This window comes from Calliphora vicina, chromosome X, assembly GCF_958450345.1.
Source record: "Calliphora vicina chromosome X, idCalVici1.1, whole genome shotgun sequence".
Lineage (NCBI taxonomy): Eukaryota > Metazoa > Arthropoda > Insecta > Diptera > Calliphoridae > Calliphora > Calliphora vicina.
Window position 1 is genome coordinate 4705032 of NC_088785.1, and position 25158 is coordinate 4730189.

Here is a 25158-nt window from a genome sequence, read left to right on the forward strand (position 1 = left end):
AACTTACGCCTTATTAATAATATTATTGCTTTTGTCATCTGCTAAAGAAGACCAAAGGCGAAGCGCGGGAAATTGTTTCTAACTGTCCTCATACTACTGAAGGATTTGACATAGCATGGAAAAACTTGAGCGATACTTACAATAATCCACGTTTATTGGTTAACGACCCGCTCAAAAGTCTTTTCGGCCAAGCTCTGAGTTGAAATTACGGATAGATTCTCGCTTGTAAAGAAGCACAATTGCTGCATTAATTGTTTGTCTAAGGTGCATATGATAAGGAATTGCGGTAGTCAACATAATTGTACCATTTGCAATAAACGCCATCATACCATGTTACATCGTGAAGTGCCATCAACCGATGGTGGGAGCACTTCGTTTTCACGAACCAATAACTCCATATCAGTGAATTCTACTCTGCCGAATGGTTCTAATGCTAACGATTCAGCGACAGGAAACATCACTCACGGTGATAATTCTGCTACGCCTTTTAACAGAGAAGTACTACATTCTGCTGAAAATAGATCTGTCCTCCTAGGTACAGCTATGGTGAATCTTCGTCACATGGTATTTCATACCCCTCTAGGGCACTTATTGATCCAGGTTCTGAGGTAAGATTTTTATCTCAGAACGTTTACAAAACCGTTTGAAACTTCCTACGAATGCTAGAATTTCTGGAATTAACCAAGCTGTATCAGCTACTACGTGAAATATTTTCTCGATTCAGATTGGTTCTCATCTTGATTCTTCGCGAATATTACAAATAGTGGCTCTTTTTATGCGGGATATTTCCGGCAATTTTCCGTCCGAGCGGATCTTTATCCTGACATTCTTTTAGGAGAAATTCGTAGAAATATTTTTGGTTCTCTGTTAGCTAAAAATACTATTTACTATACCGGTTCCATTGAACAGTCTTCAATTCAAGTGTATTCAACTAAAGTCGATTTTTCTGAAGAGGACAGCCTTAATCAAAATCTTAAGTTTTGGAAACTTAAGCAGACTCCAAAACAGAAAATTCTATCTCCCTTTGATAAATATTGTGAGGAAAATTATAAGACCACAACTTGTCGTGGTTCTGATGGGAGATACGTAGTCGCAATTTTCTTTTACACTAGAATTTCCTGAGACATTGTCTTTCGGAACGTCTAGGCTTAGCGTGGCACAGTGGGGGATCTGAGAAAAAAAGTGGAAATAAATCTATAACTTCTAAACGAGTAGACCTCCATGGCTATAGAGGAGGTGTTGATAAGTTTAAGTTTTGAATTTGGGCTCATAACACCTAGGGGGCCCCGAGCAACAATGCCCCAAATTGATGCACCTCGGGTATATCAAAAATTAAAAATGATGCCAAATGATGCTATCCGATTTAAAAGATTTCTTTATATATGGAATCTACTAGACGAGATCAACATTGCTTTAGCCATATAGTTTACGAGTTATTCGCATTTGAAAAGTAAAATTTCATGTTTTTTACCTACCTTGGTCTGCTTTTTTGCTAATAAATGATCCAATTCTTTCCCGATTTTCTTGAGGTATCTATTTTTGAATTAACAACAAATTTATTTAATAATTGTGAGAAAAAACTGAAAAAAGTACTTACATTAATTTTAAATTATACAGAAAATAAGAAATATTATAAAAGCAAAATAATGTCAAAATTCGTATTAGTGCGTGGTCCAGAGCCTTCCGAAGTAATGCAAAATTCAACTTTAGGCAACATGTTCTGTAATGGCATAACTGCTTTCAAAAAATTAAGTTTTGTATGTCCCAATATGTTCTTCAATGTCGCGTAAGGGGATATCATAGCCCCGGACTTGGTGCTTCCAATAGATCCAAAAATCAAAAAAATCTCAATTTTGGGATTAAGAATTCACAAATATCTTTTTCACTTTTGGATTTGGATCAAAAGTTTCTATATAAGTGTAAAATCTCATTAAAAACGATTCATAAACAAAACTTTTATAGCATTTTAAAAATTAAAATTTTCAAAAAAAATCAGCTACCATTTTTTATTCCAATATTTTTGAAAAAAGTCTTTTATAATTTGTTTAATTCTTAAAAATTTTGTACATTTTTGAAAAGAGGATATAATTTCCTACACTTTGAGGAATTTTATTGGGGTGACACCATATTGTTTATGACATTATCAATAATAGATGAATTTGTATTTGGAATAAATACAATCTCCAAGTGATTGCCAAATGCTTCGATTTTTTTTTTAAACTATTTTTAGCCCATTCTCCGTTCTGAAGGGCGACTCATATACAAGGGGGTATTGCAAATTTTTCACAGCTTTCCAGAGACTATATTATGTTTTCTTAGTAGAGTCTAAGTTTTTAATGTAATTTCTCAGATTAAATTCCTTATTAATCTTTTAGGCAGATGGCGATTGTTGCTATTGACGACTGAGTGTTCTCTTTTCTTTGATAAGAGACTCAATGCTTCTAAAGCATTTTGAATGTCTGTAATTCCCCATGGAGACTGGGGGCACAGACACTGTGACATGCGCAAAGAAGAAGTGCTGTCGAGTGTGTTTTTTTAATTTTTAAAACGATCCTATACAAGATGATAATTTATTTTTAGACATCGGTATACTTTATGGTGGGTGTTAGACTAATATTATTGGGCGTTACAAAACTTCACCACTATGGTGGTATAGGGTATAAATATCAGTCAAAAGAGATAATGAGTCATCCGGAATATTACATAACACCGTCTGGACCCGGCTAATTTATCCCCTGAGACTATATCCACAACACAACCAGAAATATGGCAGTATGCCCCTGGTCATCGTCTCTAATTTCAGTATCTGTGCAAACACGAAAGTGTGTTTCCATAAGAATAGAGCTAGACTCCGTCCATGAGTTATCTTCCCCTCTGAATATATCCTGTCTTTTTGGCGTTTGGACAAAATTCTCCGGAACCTAAATAACTCATATACGTTATCAACGGATTCGCTGTATAACACCCATGATTTCCGACCACTCGATAGCCTTATCAGCTTGGCTTTATTAAAAAAGTTTCTAACTTTCGATCATTGAACGTGAAGTTCTTAGGTCTATCGGGACATCACGAGCTCTGCTTTAGCAAATGGGAGAACTCTTTTACCACACTCTCCATGTCAAACGGTAACAAATAACTTAAAGCCCGTTCTGTACCTTACTATAAAAGGTTCTCCAATTTGTCTATCTAGGATACCTGGTGTCTGTTTGGACGAATCTAAGATCAATGGAAAGGTGATCCGGCTGTGGTCCGAAAAGGAATAGTCGGTTGCTCCCAATCTCTTATGAGAACATCATTACAATTATATATTATTAAAAACGCTACCCAAACTTTTTTCCTGAACGTTACATATTATAAGATTATTGGCAGCTATAAAATTAAATACCAACTCACCTCTTTTGTTTATCTCAGCGCTGTCCCATTGGCATCACAACCCAGGATTAGGATAGCTCCTCTCCTTTTTGTATACGTCGTCAACTCTTGCAACTCATTACCTGGTGGATCTGTTGACTCATACGGCATGTACACAGATTCCATTGTCAGCATACGCTCTCCCTTTACCTTTCTGTTTACCACATTAAGATCACCGCTCCTGAAAGAATGTGTTTAAGTTAATTATTTGTCAATATAAAAGTTCTAACTTTGTCCTCCGTATACAGAACAATCAGCGCGTACCCAATCCACGAACCTTGCTTTTATTGATCTGAGGTTCTTGGATTAGAGCCACGTCCATCTGGGATTAATGTATGAATTTTCCTAATTCTGCCGAAGCTGCAACATATTAGTAAATTAACATTATGTAATTTTGATGATAAGCTTTATTATTACTGAAAATGGTGTTGATACATATTCATGGGGACACTGTAAAATAAAAAAATATTGCACTAAAAAGTACCAGTTTTATTTATTTCAGTTTATATATTGTTACGTTTTAACCTTTTCAAAACGCAGGTTTATTTCCTTTAAATAAACAGGATACTTTTGATTGCAAATAAAAGCCGTTTAGTAGTAGAGTGAAAATTGTAACAACTCTTTATTTATTTAAAATGTACAACAACAGAATTAAATAGTCACTCAGTGTTTTTTTATACACGTTTATAAATTCGCAGAAATAAAGACACACTTTATAATGTACACGAATTCAATTGAAAAACACAACACACTTTAAGGCACTCAGTTGATGTTTATTCGAAAAGCGTCTCTGATAAAACTGCTAACGACTGCAACCTCTGCTACTATTTATAACACTGCCATCTGCACTCTAGATTTCTCTTTAACTGTCTAGAGGTTTCTAATACATACGCCATCTGTGGTGTACTTTCTACAATGTTCTTTAACTGAATATTCGAAATCGAATACAGCGTTGCCAACTTACGATCAAATCAACTGAAAGCTTTTATTTAATAATGCCCACAGATATGTTATAGTTTGTTATTACAGCACTGTTATTTGAAAGCATTATGCTACTTTTAAATCAGCCGTTAAAATCGTTGTATTTGAATTCAAGTACAATTTCGTAACAATATATTAAATACACAGCCTCAATTCATATTAAGTATATGAATAATGATAATAAAAAAATTCATAAATTTCGTTCGTTTACTTTTTTATTTTTGAGAATATATTCTATTTTACTCCTTTTAAAAACACATGCTTAGCCAAAATTTTAAATTTTTGACCCTCCACCGATCTTGTTGAAAAATTGTGTCTGAATTACTATCCAATAGAACTAACGGAGGTGCTAATTTCATCCCGATCGGAAGACATCGATTTCAAAAGTTGGTTCAGTTGACATGAAATCCGTCATATTATCCAAGTTTTTAATAAAAATATAATTTTTTGTCGTCAATGGGCAACATATTGTATAGACAAAAAGTTTTTTAGTCGACTTTGTTATAGAAATACCATCAAATGTTATCGACTAACTTCTTTCGACACCGGAAAACTTGCATTAAGTTCTTCATTTCTCTAGCAACAATTGAAAATTATCATACCAAAACATTTTGTTTCAAAAAAGTCTAGAGTTTTTTAAGTAAAAAATTCACTAAAAGTATCGAAAATATTAGTATTTGAGGAGTCGCAGAACAAAAGGTAGGTACTTTTTCGCATTTTTTGAAAAATTGGTTGTTTTGTATTTTTATAATATTTGGGTTGAAATATTCTAGAAACAATCAAGTTAGCAATTTTTTTAATTTTTTACTAAATAAATGGGTTCTAAAAAAACTGGTCTTTAACAGAAACGTACAACACTAGTATTAAACGGGAAAAATAATATATTTCAATTCAATGTGTAATTTGTTTATACATATATTAGATCAGGATTAAAAACATTGGCCCATAATCATAGTCAAACACTAAAGTCGGTGCTTTTTAAAAACAACTTTAAAATAAAAGCCTGCTTTTTATTAATTAAAACCATAGTCAAAATTAAAGTATGTTTTAAATTGAACCGACTTTAACTGGGTGCCACCGCAAATGTAGAAAATGTTTTCATACAATATACAACAAAAAACAGACAAGTGGCAACGCTGAACAGCTGACATACAAAATAAAAAAAAAATCCAAAAAACGTAAACAATAAAAGTAACCGGGACATCTAAAGAAAGAAAGTTGTTTGTTGTGGAAAAGATAAGATTAATATCATAATTACAATATTTTGGTACTAATTTTATTGATAACTGTTCAATAATTGTAAAATCTCTACCAATATCTTGTAACTTAAACATTTTTTACTTTGTGACGAACTTTTTTACTCGGCGAAGAACAGCTGATGCTGTTGTTAAACGAGTTAAAAACAACTTCAGCTAGTTTTATATTTAGAGTCGACTTCAGCGTCAGAAATATACTTTAACTTGTCTATGATAGACCTAAAGTCCACTCTTAAGTAAAGTCGAGTTTAATTTACTTTATTTTTGACTATGATTATGGGCCATTCATTCAAAATATTATCGTTTAAAAAAACGCATAAAACCGTACTTTTTAACTTTGTTTTTAACAAAACGTACTTTTTTACTTTATTTTTTAAAATTTTTTTCTTTTTCCAATATAAAAATTGTTTTATATCAAACCCTAAGTCTCCACGTAGCAATTTTTATTGCTAAGCACAAGCAATAACGTCGGCAGAACAACAGCAGAGCGATTGCTGATAAATAAAAAATACTCTCTGAGAATAATTTGCAGCAGAGAAATGAGGGGTTTCTGATTTACAGACTGAATTTTCAATTTTGCTGCCAAGTTTGAATACACGAATTTACTACTTAATTTATATAAAAATCAATTAACAGTGAATGCCTGTTCTTCTTAATTTTTGTGCATGGGAGAGGATTTTCGGCCTCTAACAAACTTTTATACATTTTCTAATAAACTTTACAGTCACTTTAACTAAATTTTTAATTTATATAAAAATTTATTTAAAATGGTAATAAAAATGAAATAAATATGAATAAATTACATTTAATTTTGACTATGGTTGCAAATTAAATTACATTTTTAATTTATATATTAAACAATTTTTTATGTTAAAAAACACTCATATTATGTATGCTTCAAAAGCAAATAATAAGGCGTTCGAACAATTTTTTAAAAAAAATTTTTTTTTGAAAAATCACTCAAAAAAACTGTTTTTTGAAAAATCACTCAAACTATTTGGGGACATATAGGGCAAAAATGGTTATTTGTGCCAAAATTTGGAAAACGGGCTGTGATAGGGGATGGTCTTGGCTACATTCCCCCGTACCAAGTTTTTTCCTACTATTTTTTGAAAAATCACCTAAACTATTTGGGGACATATAGGGCAAAAATGGTTATTTGTGCCATAATTTGGAAAACGGGCTGTGATAGGGGATGGTCTTGGCTACATTCCCCCATACCAAGTTTTTTTCCTGTATGGAACAAATTTTTCAAAAAACTGTTTTTTAAAAAATCACTCAAACTATTTGGGGACATATAGGGCAAAAATGGTTGTTTGTGCCAAAATTTGGAAAACGGGGCAAGCTCTTGGCTACATTCCTCCGTATATTGTTTTTTCTTATACGGATAGGCGTTCCAAAAAATGTTTCAAAAAACTGTTTTTTGAAAAATCACTCAACGTTTTTGGGGACATATAGGGCAAAAAATGGAATTTGTGTCAAAAATTCGAAAACGGGGCGTGATAGGGGATGGTCTTGGCTACATTCGAAACGTCGAAATCGACTTTTTGGTCTGAATAAAGTCGAACAATGGATTAAGTTATCTCAAAAGTATAATAGTCGATAAAAGTCGGAAAATTCGACTTTTTAGATTGTTAAAATATATTTAATTGAAAATAAAATAATATTCTGCAAAAATAAATAAATCTTTCTACACAAAATTCTTGTAATGTAGTGGTTGTGTATATTTGGTGTGGTACAACCATACCAAAAAGAAAAAAGAAACTGGTGTTGCCAGAGTGGTAGCGGAGCTGGTATGCTCGCGTTTGCCAGGCTTGGAGCTCGCCGGATGGGGGTTTTTCCAAACGTTCGCGATTTTAATTTATATGAGGCTCAGGCTTTTCGATTACTTACCTGGTTTACCCGAACGGACCCTAATACGGACGGACAGGAAAGACTCATCCGCCAAAAGAACTCTTCCAGCTCTATAATTGCCTCCCGTAAACCAGCTGGTTGCCGCAGAAAAAGAATTGCTAGATCCCGTTTATCCTCAAACGAAATAGAAAATTGTCAAATTATTAACTTTTCGAACATAAACCTAAATCTTAAAGTATATAATTAAATCTAAAGTAAATTCTATTATCTTGAAATCTAAACTAAAAAGTTAAATTAAAAAGCTAAAACCTAAATCCGTAAATTTAAAACTAAAAATTAAATCTAAAGCTAAAACTGAAAATAATTCTGAAAATTTTGTTAAAACTAAAGTCAATGTTTAAAGCTAAACCTAAAAACTAAAATTAAAATTCTAATTAAATTTAAATTTTGTAAAGCTAAATTAAATTCTAGATTAAATATTGTTAAAACTTCTTTTGGTTTATATAGATTCATTTTTTTTATTAATAAACTGAAATTTTATAATGTTTGAATGAAATTTAAAAAAAAAAATCTTCTCATTTAATATGATCGGTTAAACAAAATAAGCGGCGGTAAGTAGGGAAAGGAAAGTTTGCAGGGTAAATTTTGGGACATCCCTAATATTAGGTTGTCATGGCGGGATTATCCAATCCCGAGTGGGAGGGTTTTACCTGGCACAACATCTGCCAGCCATTATAGGTCGTAGGTACGTTTCAGCAGGGAGACAGACAAAAACCTACTCGGTGCCCCTTCATCATTATATTTTGTTTATTTCTTTAAGCTGGTATGATTTTTTATGCGTGTGTGTGTAGATGCCTAGTGTGGCAGCAAGAACCACCCCCATCCGGCGAGCTCCAAGCCTGGCAAACGCGAGCATACCAGCGCCGCTACCACTATGGCAACACCAGTTTCTTTTTGTATGATTGTACCATACGAAACATACACAACCACTACACTACATTCTTTCAATATTTTTCTATAAAAACTAAAAGCATTTAGACATAAATGTAAATTTACAAGAAATTATAAAAAGTTGAAAAAGGTCGGAAAGTCGATAAAGCCGATTTAACTAAATCGTTGAAAATTCGGAAAGTCGACTTTTCATGTTACCAAAAGTCGAAAGTTCGAAATCATTTTTTAAATCGAAAAAAGTAAAAAAGTCGACTTTTTGTTTCAACTATATAACCCTAGTATGTGGCAACATATTTTTCTTTAGTTTAAAAGTAATGCCATATTTATATTTGCTTATAAAGTATGGCAGCATTGTACATATAACAATGCGAATTCATATTCAACTTGGGTCCCATACGAGATATTGCTATAAAAGAAAATAATTTTGCCCCGAATCATTACTTTTGATTTAAAATGGATCCATTAATAATTGTCCATCATGACAACGCTCGGCCATATGTTGCAATACCTGTTGAAACTATTCCGCCTCTGATTTGACCGCTCCAGACTTCGTTTTGTGGGGCTTTTTGAAGTCGCGGGTTTTTGTCAACAAGCCTTAGACTCTTGCAGCTCTTAAAGACAATATCCTTCAAGAATGTCAGGACCTATCGTCGGAAGTTTTGACAATCAACTGTGGCGGCGGCCATTTATTCTCGACTTGACGTAAAAAAAATTAAAAGACCAAATAAAAATAATCCACAAGAAGAATCAAAGTTTTTATTTTTTTTAATTACAGCCAAAAAACATCGTACCTCCAACGGATTTCGTGTTATAGTGCATTAATTACTTGTAATCTCATTAATATATCACACTATGGGCAAGAGAGTGATTCTGAGATTAAATAAGAAACTGAGAAATATCCGTATGTGCCCATTATTAATGGCTTAAAAAAATAATATTTGAATATATTAATAGATGAAACTAAAAGTCGACGTTACGACTTTTGCTAATTTAGGAAAAGTATCTTTTTTCGTCTTTTTATGGTATTTTAATGTAAAAGTCATATGGTTACCTAAATTATTAACCCAATTCTCCACGTAGCAATATTTATTGCTGTAATTGTCAAATTTGATTGCGTCAATGAAATTTGCGAGTGTAGACGGCAAATTGCCATAAGTAGCAATCCATTGCGCAATGATTGCAATAAGCTGTCAGTTCAGTTGTCATTAATGTAAAATTTCTTCTTTCTATGATTCAGTGCGATTAATTCATATATATATAATTTATTTAAGTACCAAAAGTAAAAAAAACAAAGTAATTAGTGAAAAAAATCATTCAACACAAAATATAAGCAAAATACACATCAGTTTTTCATAGAACTTCCCGCGTTGAAAATTTTGTATTTGTGACGAACGTTTTATCCACCTAAAGCAATCGGCAATCGCTGTGCTGTTGTTCTGCCGACGTTATTGCTTGTGTTTAGCAATAAAAATTGCTACGTGGAGACATAACAAAAAAAGTTAGACTATTACTAGTTTTTAGTTATCTTTTTTAACGACTTTTTGGATATTAAATCGATAGTTCGACTTTTTTTACCAGCCACTAGTCAATAATGGCTTAGTTTAAGCCAAAAGTTTAAAATAAAGTCGATTTATAGAACTCTACTGGGAATATAGTGTTCCAGAACATATTTTGCCTACTTCCATTTTTTAGATATTGGATGTCAAAAATCTATTTTTTGCATTTATCTCTTTGATTATGCGTCTTACTAGTTTGGGAGTTATCGCAACATTTTTAGAGAATAATAATCCCTACATTTTGGTTACACATAGTGTGGGCGTACCTCCAACGGTTTTCGTGATATTGGCGGTCAAAAATCAGTTTTTTTGAAAATATCTCGGTTATTAGACGTACTATAAGTTTAGAAGTTAAACCAAATTTTTCGACAATAACAATTCCTATATTTTGGTTGTATATAATTTGTTAGTATGTACCACAGAATACATTGTGTTAGTAATAGTGTTGACTACTTTTATTCATTTCTTTGACCAATTCTTGTTGTTGTAGAATCGACACCACCTTGTTTAAATTTTGCCATGAACAAAAAAAGCGGGAACAAGACGAAATTGTACAAGGTGGTGTCTGTTTACTTTTACAGCAACAACATTGAGTTGCTGTAGAATGGACACCATCAAGGCGTCATGTACAATTTTATAATAGGTCTGTTCATTTACTTTCCCAGTAAATACTTGCAACGAGAGAATAAAATCAAAATTTACAAAATTACTCTCTTAAATTCTCAAAAATAGTAAAAAGTAAATGAACGCTTTTCCAGTAACAATTGTTTTATACACACAATTTTCTTATTTTATTCCTTTTAAAATGTATGAATACTCACATTTTCTTTAATTTTATTGAAAATTCTTTTGTTTTGGCATTTTTTCACCACAAAAATAAAATTGTAAATAAATAAACAATAACACAAAACATATAAAATATAAGCTGCTAACTATTACGAGTTCAAAATAGAACTTGTAATCAGCGTTGCCGCTTTGGTCCAATTGGACCAAAATTGGTGGTTTCAAGTTAACAAATTGACTTTTGGTAGTTTGGTTGGTTTGTTCCGATATTTGTCGTATTTTGGTAAGCTACGATATTTCTGAATACATAAGTATTTTTAATAACAAAATAATTAAAATAATAACGAAAAAACTACTTATGTTATGCCAAAATAATAAAACTATATATTTGCAAAATATGAAGATAGCATTTTCTTAAATATTTAGTTTAGACAGGTAAATGTGTATTTATTTAGTAGTGTTGAGTTCAAAAAATGACAAAGGGCTCTCAAAACTTTTATTTTCTAATAATATGTGTTAAACTCTGCTTCAATATCTATATAAATTAAGCATTTATGACGGATAATGTCTTATTTCTGGAGGACATTTATATGGGGGCTATGTGAAATACATGGACAGCCAGCCAGACAGACGTACGGAAGGACATCGTTAAATCGACTCGAAAATAAAATCTCGAAAACTGAACGATTTTAACATATTTATGATTGTAGTGTTATTAAATAACTTTCTTCCTCTGGGTAATTTTATAGCAGCAATAATATAATTTTAAGTTAACTATTAATTTTGAAACGAATCCATATAGCATTTCTAAAATATTTTAAATTTGGTAGGTTTTGGTAAGTTTTGGTAGTTTTTAATTAGAAATTTGGTAGGAAAAATATTTTATGAGTGGCAACGCTGCTTGTAATAGTTTGCAACGAGAGAACACTCTCTAAAATTTATACGCTCTTGATTTTTTCTCTACTTGCAAGTTTTTGAGTTAATGAACGCTTTTCCAATAACAATTGTTACTAACTAGTAACAACTTTTAGTTATTGAACATAGCTAATACTTATGAACATGTTCTTATTCTGAATGAAAAAAGTTTGGGAAAAAATGTCATGTTCGATTCATAATATTTATTAAAAAATTCATTCCAATTATAAATTTCAAAAAAAACTTTTCAAATAAAAAATATAATAATTTAATATGTGACCGATCGTGTTTAAAAAACTTGGTGTATCTTTGAAAACAAGTATTAAATACGTATGTCAGAACATGGTATTCGATTTTCAAATAATACAAATGATTTTTAAAAATTAATTTGTATACATATGTATACAAAATAAAATTAGCAGAATACTGATACAAGATAGGAGTTCGAACAAATAAACTAAGTATGAGGGATGTAGCCAAGACCCTTCTCTATCACGTCCCGTTTTCCAAATTTTGGGAAAAAAAATGTCGTCTGAGCGATTTTTCAAAACAGTTTTTTGAAAAATTAAATGACAAGTATGGGAAAATACAGGAAAAAACCAAGTATGGGGGAATATAGCCGAGACCATCCCCTATCAAGCCCCGTTTTCCAAATTTTGGCACACACAACCATTTTTGCCCTATATGTCCCCAAATAGTTTGAGTGATTTTTCAAAAAACAGTTTTTTGAAAAATTTGTTCAAACGCCTATCCGTACAGGAAAAAACCAAGTATGGGGGAATGTAGCCAAGACCATGCGCTATCACGCTCCGTTTTCCAAATTTTGGCACAAACAACCATTTTTTCCCTATATGTCCCCAAATAGTTTGTGTGATTTTTCAAAAAACAGGTTTTTGAAAAATTTGTTCGAACACCTATCCGTACAGGAAAAAACCAAGTATTAGGAAATGTAGCCAAGACCTTCTTCTATCACGCCCCGTTTTCCAAATTTTGGCACAAGTAACGATTTTTAACCAATAGGCCAAAAAGTGGTTTGAGTGATATTTCAAAAAATATTTTTTTTAAAAATTTGTTCAACATATCCGTACAGGAAAAAAGCAAGTATGGGGGAATGTAGCCAAGAACATGCCCTATCACGTCCCGTTTTCCAAATTTTGGCACAAATAACCATTCTTGCCCTATATGTCCCCAAATAGTTTGAGTGATTTTTCAAAAAACAGGTTTTTGAAAAATTTGTTCGAACACCTATCCGTACAGGAAAAAACCAAGTATGGGGGAATGTAGCCAAGAGCATGCTCTATCGCGCCCCGTTTTCCAAATTTTGGCACAAGTCCCCATTTTTAAACAATAGGCTAAAAAGTCGTTTGAGTGATTTTTTTGTATAAACGTTATTATTTGCTTTTGAAGCATACATAATATTAGTGTTTTTTAACATAAAAATTGTTTAATATATAAATTAAAAATGTAATTTATTCATATTTATTTAATTTTTATTACCATTTTAAATAAATTTTTAAATAAATTAAAAATTTAGTTAAAGTGACTGTAAAGTTTGTTAGAAAATGTATAAAAGTTTGTTAGAAGCCTAAAATCCTCTCCCATGTACAAAAATGAAGAAGAACAGGCATTCACTGTTAATTGATTTTTATATAAATTAAGTATTAAATTCGTGTATTCAAACTTGGCAGCACTGAAAATTCAGTCTGCAAAGCAGAAACCACTCATTTCTCTTCAAAATGAGATGAAAACAAACTTCGACTTTTTGGTCTGAATAAAGTCGAACAATCGATTAAGTTATCTCAAAAGTATAATAGTCGATAAAAGTCGGAAAATTCGACTTTTTAGATTGTTAAAAAATATTTAATTGAAAATAAAATAATATTCTGCAAAAATAAATAAATCTTTCTACACAAAATTCTTTCAATATTTTTCTATAAAAACTAAAAGCATTTAGACATAAATGTAAATTTACAAGAAATGATAAAAAGTTGAAAAAGGTCGAAAAGTCGATAAAGCCGGTTTAACTAAATCGTCGAAAATTCGGAAAGTCGACTTTTCATGTTACCAAAAGTCGAAAGTTCGAAATCATTTTTTAAATCGAAAAAAGTAACAAAGTCGACTTTTTGTTTCAACTATAGAACCCTAGTATGTGGCAACATATTTTTCTTTAGTTTAAAAGTAATGCCATTTTTATATTTGCTTATAAAGTATGGCAGCATTGTACATATAACAATGCGAATTAATATTCAAATTGGGTCCCATACGAGATACTGCAAGAGTAATATAAAATAAGAGAAGATAAATTGAATATATACTAAATTGCAAACCCTAAAAAGTGAAATAATTAAAAACTGTATCTTTAAACTAAACAAATATTTACCTATTTGAAACGCACAAGTACTTTACTTTAAAGTTTGGTAAATGCCTGGGGGGGGGGGGTGGGTTTGAAATAAATTGCATTTGGTAAATTGCTTTTCATAGGTGAATAAAAATTCATCTGAAATAGGCTTACCATTAAAATAAAGCAAGGGAAGACTACATTCATGCATTTTGTAGATTTTTAGGTAAAAATACCCAGAAACGTACGCAAAGGCACTTTTATCTAAAAATTCCTGTTCATTTAAGGAAACCTTACTAATATCTACTTCTGTCACTGGGTGAGGGAAGGGTTAGGAAGAGAATGAAATTCTTCCCAAAGTTTGCCGTTGTCTATTGCAAACGCTTCATCCACTATGGAAAAATCGATTATAGAATCGTTGGGCGAAACATTTTCGCAATTTCCGTTGACAACATTGTTAACATAATGGAGTCCCCAGCTTTTTTGGATGGAACTAGAAAAATTTCGGGCCGTAACTGAAACTGAATTCCCTGATCCCTTGCGGATTTGGCCAAAGAAATGCTCGAGGTGATCCTGCGTTAACCTACGCGTTTTAATGTATTAAAACCTTCTTTTTCAAGATATTGCCAAAGAGATTTTATTGACGAAACATTCAGTTGCCACCCATCAATAAATTTAAATATACCTGTCACATCTGATTTCTTCTCATCATATACTTAAATAGAATTTAAAAGTTTTGAGGCTCCCTTAAAAATTGTAATTGTTCATCAGAACAGTCGAAAACTTTGCTATCGGCTCGAATGTTGAATTTGTCAAATAAATCATTAAAAAATTTTAAAAATTCTGCCGCATTCGAAAAGGGTTTCTGCTTTAGAAGGATCTATATTCCCTGAATTATGTAGGGTGCGCATTCCGGTATAAACGGTATTACTTAAGACTTGAGTAGCTAAGTTAAGGCGCATGCGTTGAAAATTATTTGGATTGATGTGTTCCTTACTTAGCTTTGGAGCACATCGAAGTTTATTTGACGAATCAACATTGTAAAAATAAATGCTGTTTCGGACATTCAACATACAGTTCCGGCGGCTTTTTACAAGATGGGGGCTATTGAGTGTTAACTATCTACCTTTTTAAAATTTTGAAAATTGGATCCTTGGTCGCAAACGAAGTGGCAAGGATGTTAGCCTATTGCTTCTAATTTTGAAATTGCCTCATAAATATATATTTTTAATACAGAACCCTGACAACTATTAAAAACAAAAAAGTATGAAACAGATTGCGACCAACTATCACCACCTATTCCGCTTGCCATTATTACTACTACACTAGTTGCTAAACTATTCGATCGATTTTCATCGCCGAAATCCTGAAGGCCAATAATAAAATCTTTGTTGATATCATAATCAAGAAAGGTTTTCAATGAAATCTCGTCGCAGGATACTGATACAAACTTTTTCTTGTTTGTAAAATTTTGAGAGCGAACTTTCAATGTCTCAAAACTTCCCTCTAAATTTCCTGGTGTTTTTGGAAGTGGGCCTTATAAGGGAGCTATGATTAATTATGGACCGATCGTTATAAAATTTGGTGACATGATTTTGTATCTATATAACTTATTTGTATTGAATTTTTAATGCAGTTTATTTTTCCAGCTGAGGTATGACTCAGTCTGTCCAGGTTCGATTCAGAGGTCAGCTTCCTTTGAAATAAAAACACGAATATTTTTGGGTGTTATATAAACTATTCAGAACAAAGCTTTTATTAACGAAACCTTAATCTACTTATTAAATACTTAAATCTACGAAGTTATTTAGCAATTCTAATTCGTTGAAAACGATGAAACGTAGTAGCGGCGGGACGGTAGAAACTTATACGATGATGAAACGGCGGAGTCGGTACGCAAGGTGAGTGGTGAAACGGTGATGGAAAACGGTTGATCCTCGGCTTAGTGAAAAGAGAAAACAAACGAGAGTTTGTAGTGAGTATTATAAATGGTTCGGGTTGTTTAGCAGTCTAGTATCTACGATCGACTAAAACTACAACGAAGTCAAGAAGAATTCGGAAGTTCTTGAATTCGGAATTCAGCACGAAGGCAATAACAGCTCTCCCGTTTACAATACAACTCTGACTACTTATCTAAAAATAAAAATAAATTACCTGAGAATTATATCAACACACATCAAACTGTAACTACTTAAGTAAAAATAAAATAAACTGTATAAGAATTATAACGCACAATCTATATAAAACCAGTTTGTACGTATTACTCTCAGCTAGTGAGTTTATGTGTGTGCGTTTTTGCGTTCTATTATTACCCAGCAGTTTGAAAAGTGTCAATTGAAAACCTTTCACTAGTTATACTACTACTTGTACAACAAATTAATTCGACATGGCAGAACTAGATCAATAAACTGCAGGGTACTTACATAGCAAAGCGGTTCGTATTATTTACATACAACTAGTGTTTTTATTATTACATATTAGATTTTATTATTATATTGTTACGAAATTGTACTTGAATCCAAATATAACGATTTTAAGGGCTGATTTAAAAGTAGCATAATGCTTTCAAATAACAGTGCTGTAATGGCAGACTGTAACATATCTGTGGGCATTGTTAAATAAAAGCTTTCAGTTGATTTGTTCGTAAGTTGGCAACGCTGTATTCGAATATTCAGTTAAAGAACATTGTAGAAAGTACACCACAGATGGCGTATGATCTAGAATATTCGAACTTTGACAGTTAAAGAGCTTTCTAGATGGTAATGCAGTGTTATAAATAGTGGCAGAGGTTGCAGTCGTTAGTGAGTTGATCAGAGACGCTTTTCGAAGAAACATCATCTAAGTGCCTTAAAGTGTGTTGTGTTTGTTTCAAGTAAATTCGTGTACATTATAAAATGTGTCTGTAATTCTGAGAATTTATAAACCTGTATAAAAAAACATTGAGTGCCTATTTAATTCTGTGGTTGTTGTACAGTTTAAATAAATAAAGAGTTGTTACAATTTTTAAACTACTAAACGGCTTTTATTTGCAATCAAAAGTATCCGGTTTATTTAAAGGAAATAAACCAGCGTTTTGAAAAGGTTAAAACGTAACAATATATATATATATATGGTTGTAACGACACGTTACATTCCCCTCCTACTTTAAACAAACAAAAAAAAAAACATTTGTGCACCAAGACGAGTTTCGGTCTTTCGACCTGCAATACCCTAAGGTAAAATTTACCGAACTGCAAAGAGCTTCGGCTCGTAATCCTAAGTGCTTCTGTTTTTTTTATATATTTTTTTTTTGTTTATAAAATAAATATACCGTTCATTTATATTAAGGGTAAAGAAGATGAAGAGAAAAAAATGTTAATACAATATATTATAATAATTCACAATAATTAAAACAAATTCATTTCTTAAAAAATATATAGTTCATATAATATACAGTATAATACAAGATGAGAAAAAAAATGCTAACACAATATATATAATTCATAATAATTAAAGAAAAATTTAAATGGATTCATTACTTATTATTTTTTACCGCGGCAAACGTCTTTACTTTGCCCTGGCATCTGAGGCGTACCATTTTTACCCTTACCTCGACTTTGGGTCTACCTTTTGGGTATATCATCCACCTGGTGAGCTTTGTGTTAGGGGGAATATCTATTATTATTCCCTTAAATAAATCTTCCGATTCTTCTTCTTCACTTAATTCTGGAGGTCTTCCTCATACTGGCTCATCCAATCCTTTTTGGGTGGTTTGACTGGAGGTATATTGTCGATTTTTCCCTTAATATCTGCCGTCGTCCCTTAATATCTGCTATTGGACACAATGGTGGAACTAACTCTGTTGTTTGGGCTCTATTACTAAGGGTGTCATTTTGTTGTATCATAGTGTTGGGTGACAAAGGGGCTAGCGGCGGCGGGCCGTCGGATATACAGTGTAGAGGGTTCACTACTCTTTTGTCCCATACTTTTTGTGCCAACATATCTACCTCCATATTGCCTGATTGGGCTACGGGGGCACTTTCGACCGTATGTATTTTAGGTCTAGCCTCAAATGTTGGTAAAAATGCTGGTACATGCCTGGGCATGGCTGTCTGTCTTAAGTATTTTTTAATTTGGCCTGGTGCCAAAGGTCTGGTCGGTTTGCGATCCATCTTACAACTGAATGGTAGTTTTTTGGTACACCGTCTTTTATACTTTTTTTTTTATTATTTTTTTTTTTTTTTAGATTATTGTTATTGTATATACAGTGACGGACATTACAATAGAATCACTACCAATATTTCATTTAAAACCAGTAGCAATCATAAGGATTGGTGTGGGCCATAAAATATAAAAAAGTGGCAAATTGTGTAGTGGACGGTCGAAACGACCATTAATTTAATTGGTAGTGATGATAAGACATGGGGTAGACGTCCAAAAAATGGAAAAAAACCAAAAACGTTTAAACATGGTTGGGGAAATATTATTATATGGGGATGCTTTTCTTGGTATTGCGTTGGACCAATTTATTGGATTAAAGAAAATATGGATAAGCACTTGTATGTAAATATTTTGGAGAATGTTATAAGGCCACATGCAGAATGGAATATGCCCTTAAAATGGCTCTTTCAGCAAGATAATGACCCATAGCACACGTCAGGTCTTGCCAAAAAATGGTTTTTATATAACAAAATTCATGTTATGGAATGACCGTCTCAATAACCAGACTTAAATCCTATGGAAAATAGTAAAAGACAAACTCGGACCTGAAAAATTGAAAAACAAGGAAGAACTTTGGCAGAAAATTCAGGAAATATAGTATGCAATTTCCCGATCTACATGCGAAAGGGGATGTGGCACTTCGTAGGGGAACCAGTTCGATCCATTTGCTGAATTTATCAACGAAGACTAGTAACCAATTTCGTCCTGATGATGATCGAGGAAGGGGTCCTATGAAATCCATGCAAACCACCTCCCATGGAGTGCACACGGCATGGTAGTCATGAGTCCTGCTTTTCGGTGTGATTCCGCTTTAAACCGGCCACATGTATTGCATGATCGTACATATTGTTGTATGTCCCGTACCATTCCAGGCCAGTAGTAATCTTCCTGAGCTCTTCGGACTGTCTTATGTACACCTAAATGACCTGCAGTTTTTGCGTCGTGAACTTCTGTAAGAACACGAGTCACATCTGTTGGTGGGACGCATAGTTTCCAGTTTGATGTATTTGAGCATGCCGAAGTTGTCTTGAAGTGGCGGAAGAGTCTGCCACTAACTAATTGGTAATCGGGCAGTTTTTCAGGAGAGGATCGGAGCTTATCTATAATTTGTTCGTACCAGCTGGGTTTTTCGGATTTTATCATTGCTAAAGGTTCCGAAGATTCATTCTGTAGGGGGTTTCTGGAAAGTGCATCGGCCACTACGTTAAGTTTTCCACGACGATATTCGATTTCAAAATGAAATTGCTGAATCTCCAAAACCCAACGTGCTAAACGACCGGATGGGTTCTGGATTGTGTGTAGCCATTTCAACGACTGATGGTCGGTTATCACGGTAAATCGGTATCCCTCCAAATATGATCTCATATAGGGGCTCAGGGGCTTCTAACTTGCGTATCGCATCGATTTTTTCAGGGTCAGTGTGGATTCCCTCAGAATACTTCAAACTGGTCTTCATGAATTCACATTTATCGAAATTGATATGTAAATTGGCTGTCAGAAGTCTGGAAAATACAACTTTTAGTATGTTTAGGTGTTCGTCAAACGTTCGGCCTAGTACGATTATATCGTCTAGGTAGGCAAAAACATTGGGATGTAATTCGGGGCCGATGACGGTATCTAGTATTCGTTGGAATGTGGCGGGTGCCGAGTGTAGCCCAAATGGCATGACTTTCCACTGGAATAGTCCTCGTCCCGGGACGGTAAAAGCAGTATATTGTCGGGATTCAACGGCTAAAGGTATCTGCCAATACCCGTTTTTTAAATCAGTTGTTGAAATATATGCGGCTTCTTTCAACTGGTCGAGTATAGCATTGATCTGAGGTAGTGGATAAGCATCTGGTTCTGCAGCAGCATTGATTTGTCTGAAATCTATGCACATCCGCCAGGTGCCTTGTTTTTTCCTTACTAATACGACGGGCGAACTATAGGGGCTACACGAAGGTTCTATACGGTTCAATGCAATTAATTCGTCTACTTCTTGGTTGATCACACTTTGCAAGGTGTCGAGTGATGAGGCTAAAAGGTGTGTAATCTTGCCGTTAGCTTCACCGTCGGCCAACTGTAGGGTTCGTTGATGGCTTCTAGGTCGGACGTTATGCCTTTCAAGTAAGTGTCGTACTATCTGTCCAATATAAGTGAGAGTAGCACCAGTGTCTACCAATGCCCTTATAGGGGTATTAAAGATGGAAATGGTGAGATAGAATCGACCATCCACATTCGTTTCACTCCGAACGCATACGCAGTCTCTAGACATTACGTCATCTTGACCACACCATGAACAAAATATACGACCAGGATTAGAGCATTGAGCTCGGAAATGACCGGGTTGTTTGCAACGCCAACAGTGTGTTTCCCGTTGATAGTTATTAGTTTGTGGTGAGACGTCAATGTAATGGTTTGGCTGTGGTTTTCCCTGCTTAGCTTCGTCTTTCCGAAGAAGTTCATATTCGTCTGTTAACTCCATCAACTCGTCCAGCGAGTTGAAGTCACTCCTTTGGACATATAATTTATACTCGTAACGTAAGCCGTCGTAAATACGATCAGTATGATTTAGCTTCTTCAATTCGGGATGTTGCAGAATAAGAGCCTGTAGGCACGTAATATAATCCTTTGCCTTTTCTCTAGGACCTTTTTTACGATGGTAGATGTTTTCCTCTATATGTGCATGGTATCGTTTCGGCAAGAAGAAACGACTAGCTTCTTCTTTGAATTGTTCCCATGTCACTATTTGCTCCCTTTTGACACGATACCACTGCAAAGCCTTATTTTTTAATATTTCTAATAATGAGAAGAGTTGACGACTAAGATTAAAACCGTAACAATCCGCCAATTCCTCAAGCCGTTCGACAAATTCCATTAAATCAACTTCCTCCTCCAATGAACGAAGAAGATTTTCATAAGATGCTCGCTGCCGTTTCAATCGTATAAGTTCAATTAGTTGACGGCGAAGTTGGTCAACAGTAGCCCTATCGGTTATAGGGATATTTACTGTCGACATACTTCGATTAACTTATCTTTACGAAGAAGATATATCCAGCCTAGTGAGTCAGTTTGTAGCGTATTAGGAGTAGATTGGGTTTCGTTGCTTTGTTCTTGGCCCGATCCAAGTTCGTTGGTGATTGTTTGTGAAGTTTTTCCACTGGGTGCGTTCTTGGAATCGGGTCCCTGCTCGGGCACCATTGTAATGCAATTTATTTTTCCAGCTGAGGTATGACTCAGTCTGTCCAGGTTCGATTCAGAGGTCAGCTTCCTTTGAAATAAAAACACGAATATTTTTGGGTGTTATATAAACTATTCAGAACAAAGCTTTTATTAACGAAACCTTAATCTACTTATTAAATACTTAAATCTACGAAGTTATTTAGCAATTCTAATTCGTTGAAAACGATGAAACGTAGTAGCGGCGGGACGGTAGAAACTTATACGATGATGAAACGGCGGAGTCGGTACGCAAGGTGAGTGGTGAAACGGTGATGGAAAACGGTTGATCCTCGGCTTAGTGAAAAGAGAAAACAAACGAGAGTTTGTAGTGAAGTATTATAAATGGTTCGGGTTGTTTAGCAGTCTAGTATCTACGATCGGCTAAAACTACAACGAAATCAAGAAGAATTCGGAAGTTCTTGAATTCGGCTACGGATGCAAAATACGATTGTAAGAAGAATTCGGGAGTTCTTACGATCGACTAACTACAACTAATTCGGCTACGGATGCAAAAATACGATTGTAAGAAGATTTCGGGAGTTCTTACGATCGGCTAAAACTGCAACGAAGTCAAGAAGAATTCGGATGTTCTTGAATTCGGCTACGGATGCAAAAATACGATTGTAAGAAGAATTCGGGAGTTCCTAAGATCGGCTAAAAACTACAATTAATTCAAGAAGAATTCGGGAGTTCTTGAATTTGATTACGACTACTAAAATACGAATGTAAGAAAAATTCGGGAGTTCTTACAACCGGCTACGATAATTCTATACTACGGTTAGTATGAATGCAAAAAAAAACAAAAATTCGGGAGTTCTTACATTCGGCAAGCTACAAGAGCAGGTATCGGATTATACTTCGGAAGTACATCACGAAGGCAATAACAGCTCTCCCGTTTACCATAAAACTCTGACTACTTATCTAAAAATAAAAATAAACTACCTGGGAATTAGATCAACACACATCAAACTGTAACTACTTAAGTAAAAATAAAATAAACTGTATAAGAATTATAACGCACAATCTATATAAAACCAGTTTGTACGTATTACTCTCAGCTAGTGAGTTTGTGTGTGTGCGTGTTTGCGTTCTATTATTACCCAGCAGTTTGAAAAGTGTCAATTGGAAACCTTTCACTAGTTATGCAATGAACTGCAGGGTACTTACATAGCAAACCCGTTCGTATTATTTACATACAACTAGTGTTTTTATTATTACATATTAGATTTTATTATTATATATATATATGGTTGTAACGACACGTTATAAATTTTAATGGAATACCCACATTTTTAAGAGATGTATGCTGGTTAAAGTGATTTTCGGAAGTGGGTCTTATATGGGAGCTATGACTAATTAAGGACCGATCGTTACAAAATTTGGTGGTGCGATTTCGGCTTATATAAAACTTATTTGTGCTGAATTTGGTTTGGATATATATCCAACTAAGATTTTTATGAGAGCCTAACTATTTTCAGATAGGGCAATCGTATGGGGGCTAGGAGAAATAATGGACCGATTCTAACCATATTCAATAGGCTTTGTACCTGGGACAAGAGAAAAGCTTGTACCAAATTTTGTCCAATTAGCTTTATAATTACAACCTGTAGTTTGATTGCAAGGTATACATTAACAGAAGGACAGACGGACAGACAGACATCGCTTAATCGACTCAGAAAGTGATCCTGAGCAGATTGGTATACCATAAGGTGGGTGTTGGGACAATATTTTTGCGCGTTATAAACATCAGCACTAACCCAATATACCCTCTCCACTATGGAGGTTTTGGGTATAAATATCCAAATTTTTAAGTTATACGCTATCTGGAAATAAATTTTTATAAACAGCGGCAGATGGTTTTTCCAAAAAATTATAGTAGACATTATTACCTTTCTCCACATATAAATTATTTCACGGATACGCTCGGATAAACAAAGTTCTATTCCAAAGAATATATGGACGACAGCAAAAACTTCACAAAAAAGACAACACAAGTTGACACAAAAAATTATTTACCACATCTAACTTTTTTTTAAAATTTGTATATCATATTAATTTACATACAAAATTTTTATAAAATTATATGTTTTTGTTTGACGACTAAAATTCCTTTGTTGTTTCATTATGATTGAATGTCAGAAAATGTAGCAAAGTAAAAATTGGCAACTTTGGTAGCTCGGCATGTCGTCATGAGTTGCTACCTGACTTTAATTTTTTAATATTTGTGTGTTTCAAAGTGTTAAATATAAAATTCCGTTATTATTTTTTTAAATGGTTGACAAGAAAAAAGGACTTTTTGCCTCAAAACCTGTCATTGGCCCCATCGTGCATTAGAGCCAAATACCGATAAGTTACTGGCGATAAAAACAAAACAGCTAACGATAATTTTGTAGCCTGATCATATCGACGTTTCTTCGGATCTCTCTCATGATTTTTTAACCCATTATTTAGACATACTAACATTGTCTTAGAGATTTTCGAAGTATAATAATTTTTTACATTTAAAGCTTCTTGTAATATTTTTATCTTTTCCCTACACTTATTTAATTCTGCTGTCATCCTAGCATTGGCTAGGATACAAACTTCGAAAATGCTAAATACAAATACGAATGCTAAATACAAACTTCGAAAATGGTGAACTGCACTCTTCAAAGATTTGAGTCTAGAACTCATGTTTGAAGGACTATTTAGTTCACTCATTTGTCCGTCTCCGTCCACATCTGAAACATTGTCCTGCGTGTCCATTACAGAGTCTTCTGCTACTAAGGCTCTATGGTCTTCCCTTACCTGATCGACATCTTCTATTATGTTCTCTAATAATACCTCTCTTCTATCTGTTACGTCAAAATTGTCCGAGCCACAAACTTCCGATGAGGAATGTGGTTTATCTACATTTGGACCAACACATTCATTGTTAGGATAGGAAAACTTGTGGACCCGATTTCCATCCAAGTTCTCCTTAGAAAAATGTCGGCTACAGACTTTGCTTGATTTTGAAGATGTTTTTAACCCTAGCAATTGCAGCCATTGTACTCGTCTAAAAAGGATGAAAACGAAATGATTGATATTAATACTGGGTATTAATATTAATGAAAACTTTGTGTATTTGTGTATAACAACACAAGTTTACAAGATTTTTGATTAAGTTTGATACATACACATGTGGACAATAAAATAGGAGTGTGCACTATTTTATTAAGGAAAACTTTTCTAAAATGAAAATCAAGGATTTCCACTAGCACTGGGAACAAGAAAAAACTTAAAATATTATTACCAAATCCTTTGAATGGTAAAAAAAAACTTCGTTACAAATTCATTTTAACTAAAACAGAACTTTAGGATATGTGGAGAAAATATAAACACCTCTCCAGCTGCTGATAATCGTATAGTCCTTTAACTAAATGAGGGCAAAGCAAGTACACTAAAAGTATTTTAAGTGTAACTAGGAAGGATAGATTTCCGCTAGTGGAAATCCTTGATTTTCATTTTAGAAAAGTATTCCTTAATAAAAAATTAGAAATATTCCTTATTGAAGTAAATTTTTACAATTTATATTGTTTTTTTTAAGTAATGCACACACCTATTTTATTGTTCACATGTGTATATCGATTTATTACCTACTACCGTAAGTAACCATTCTTAAAGATATATGTCCACGAACATACAAATGTGTATTCGTGTATATAAAAAATATATAAATTATAAAAAAACA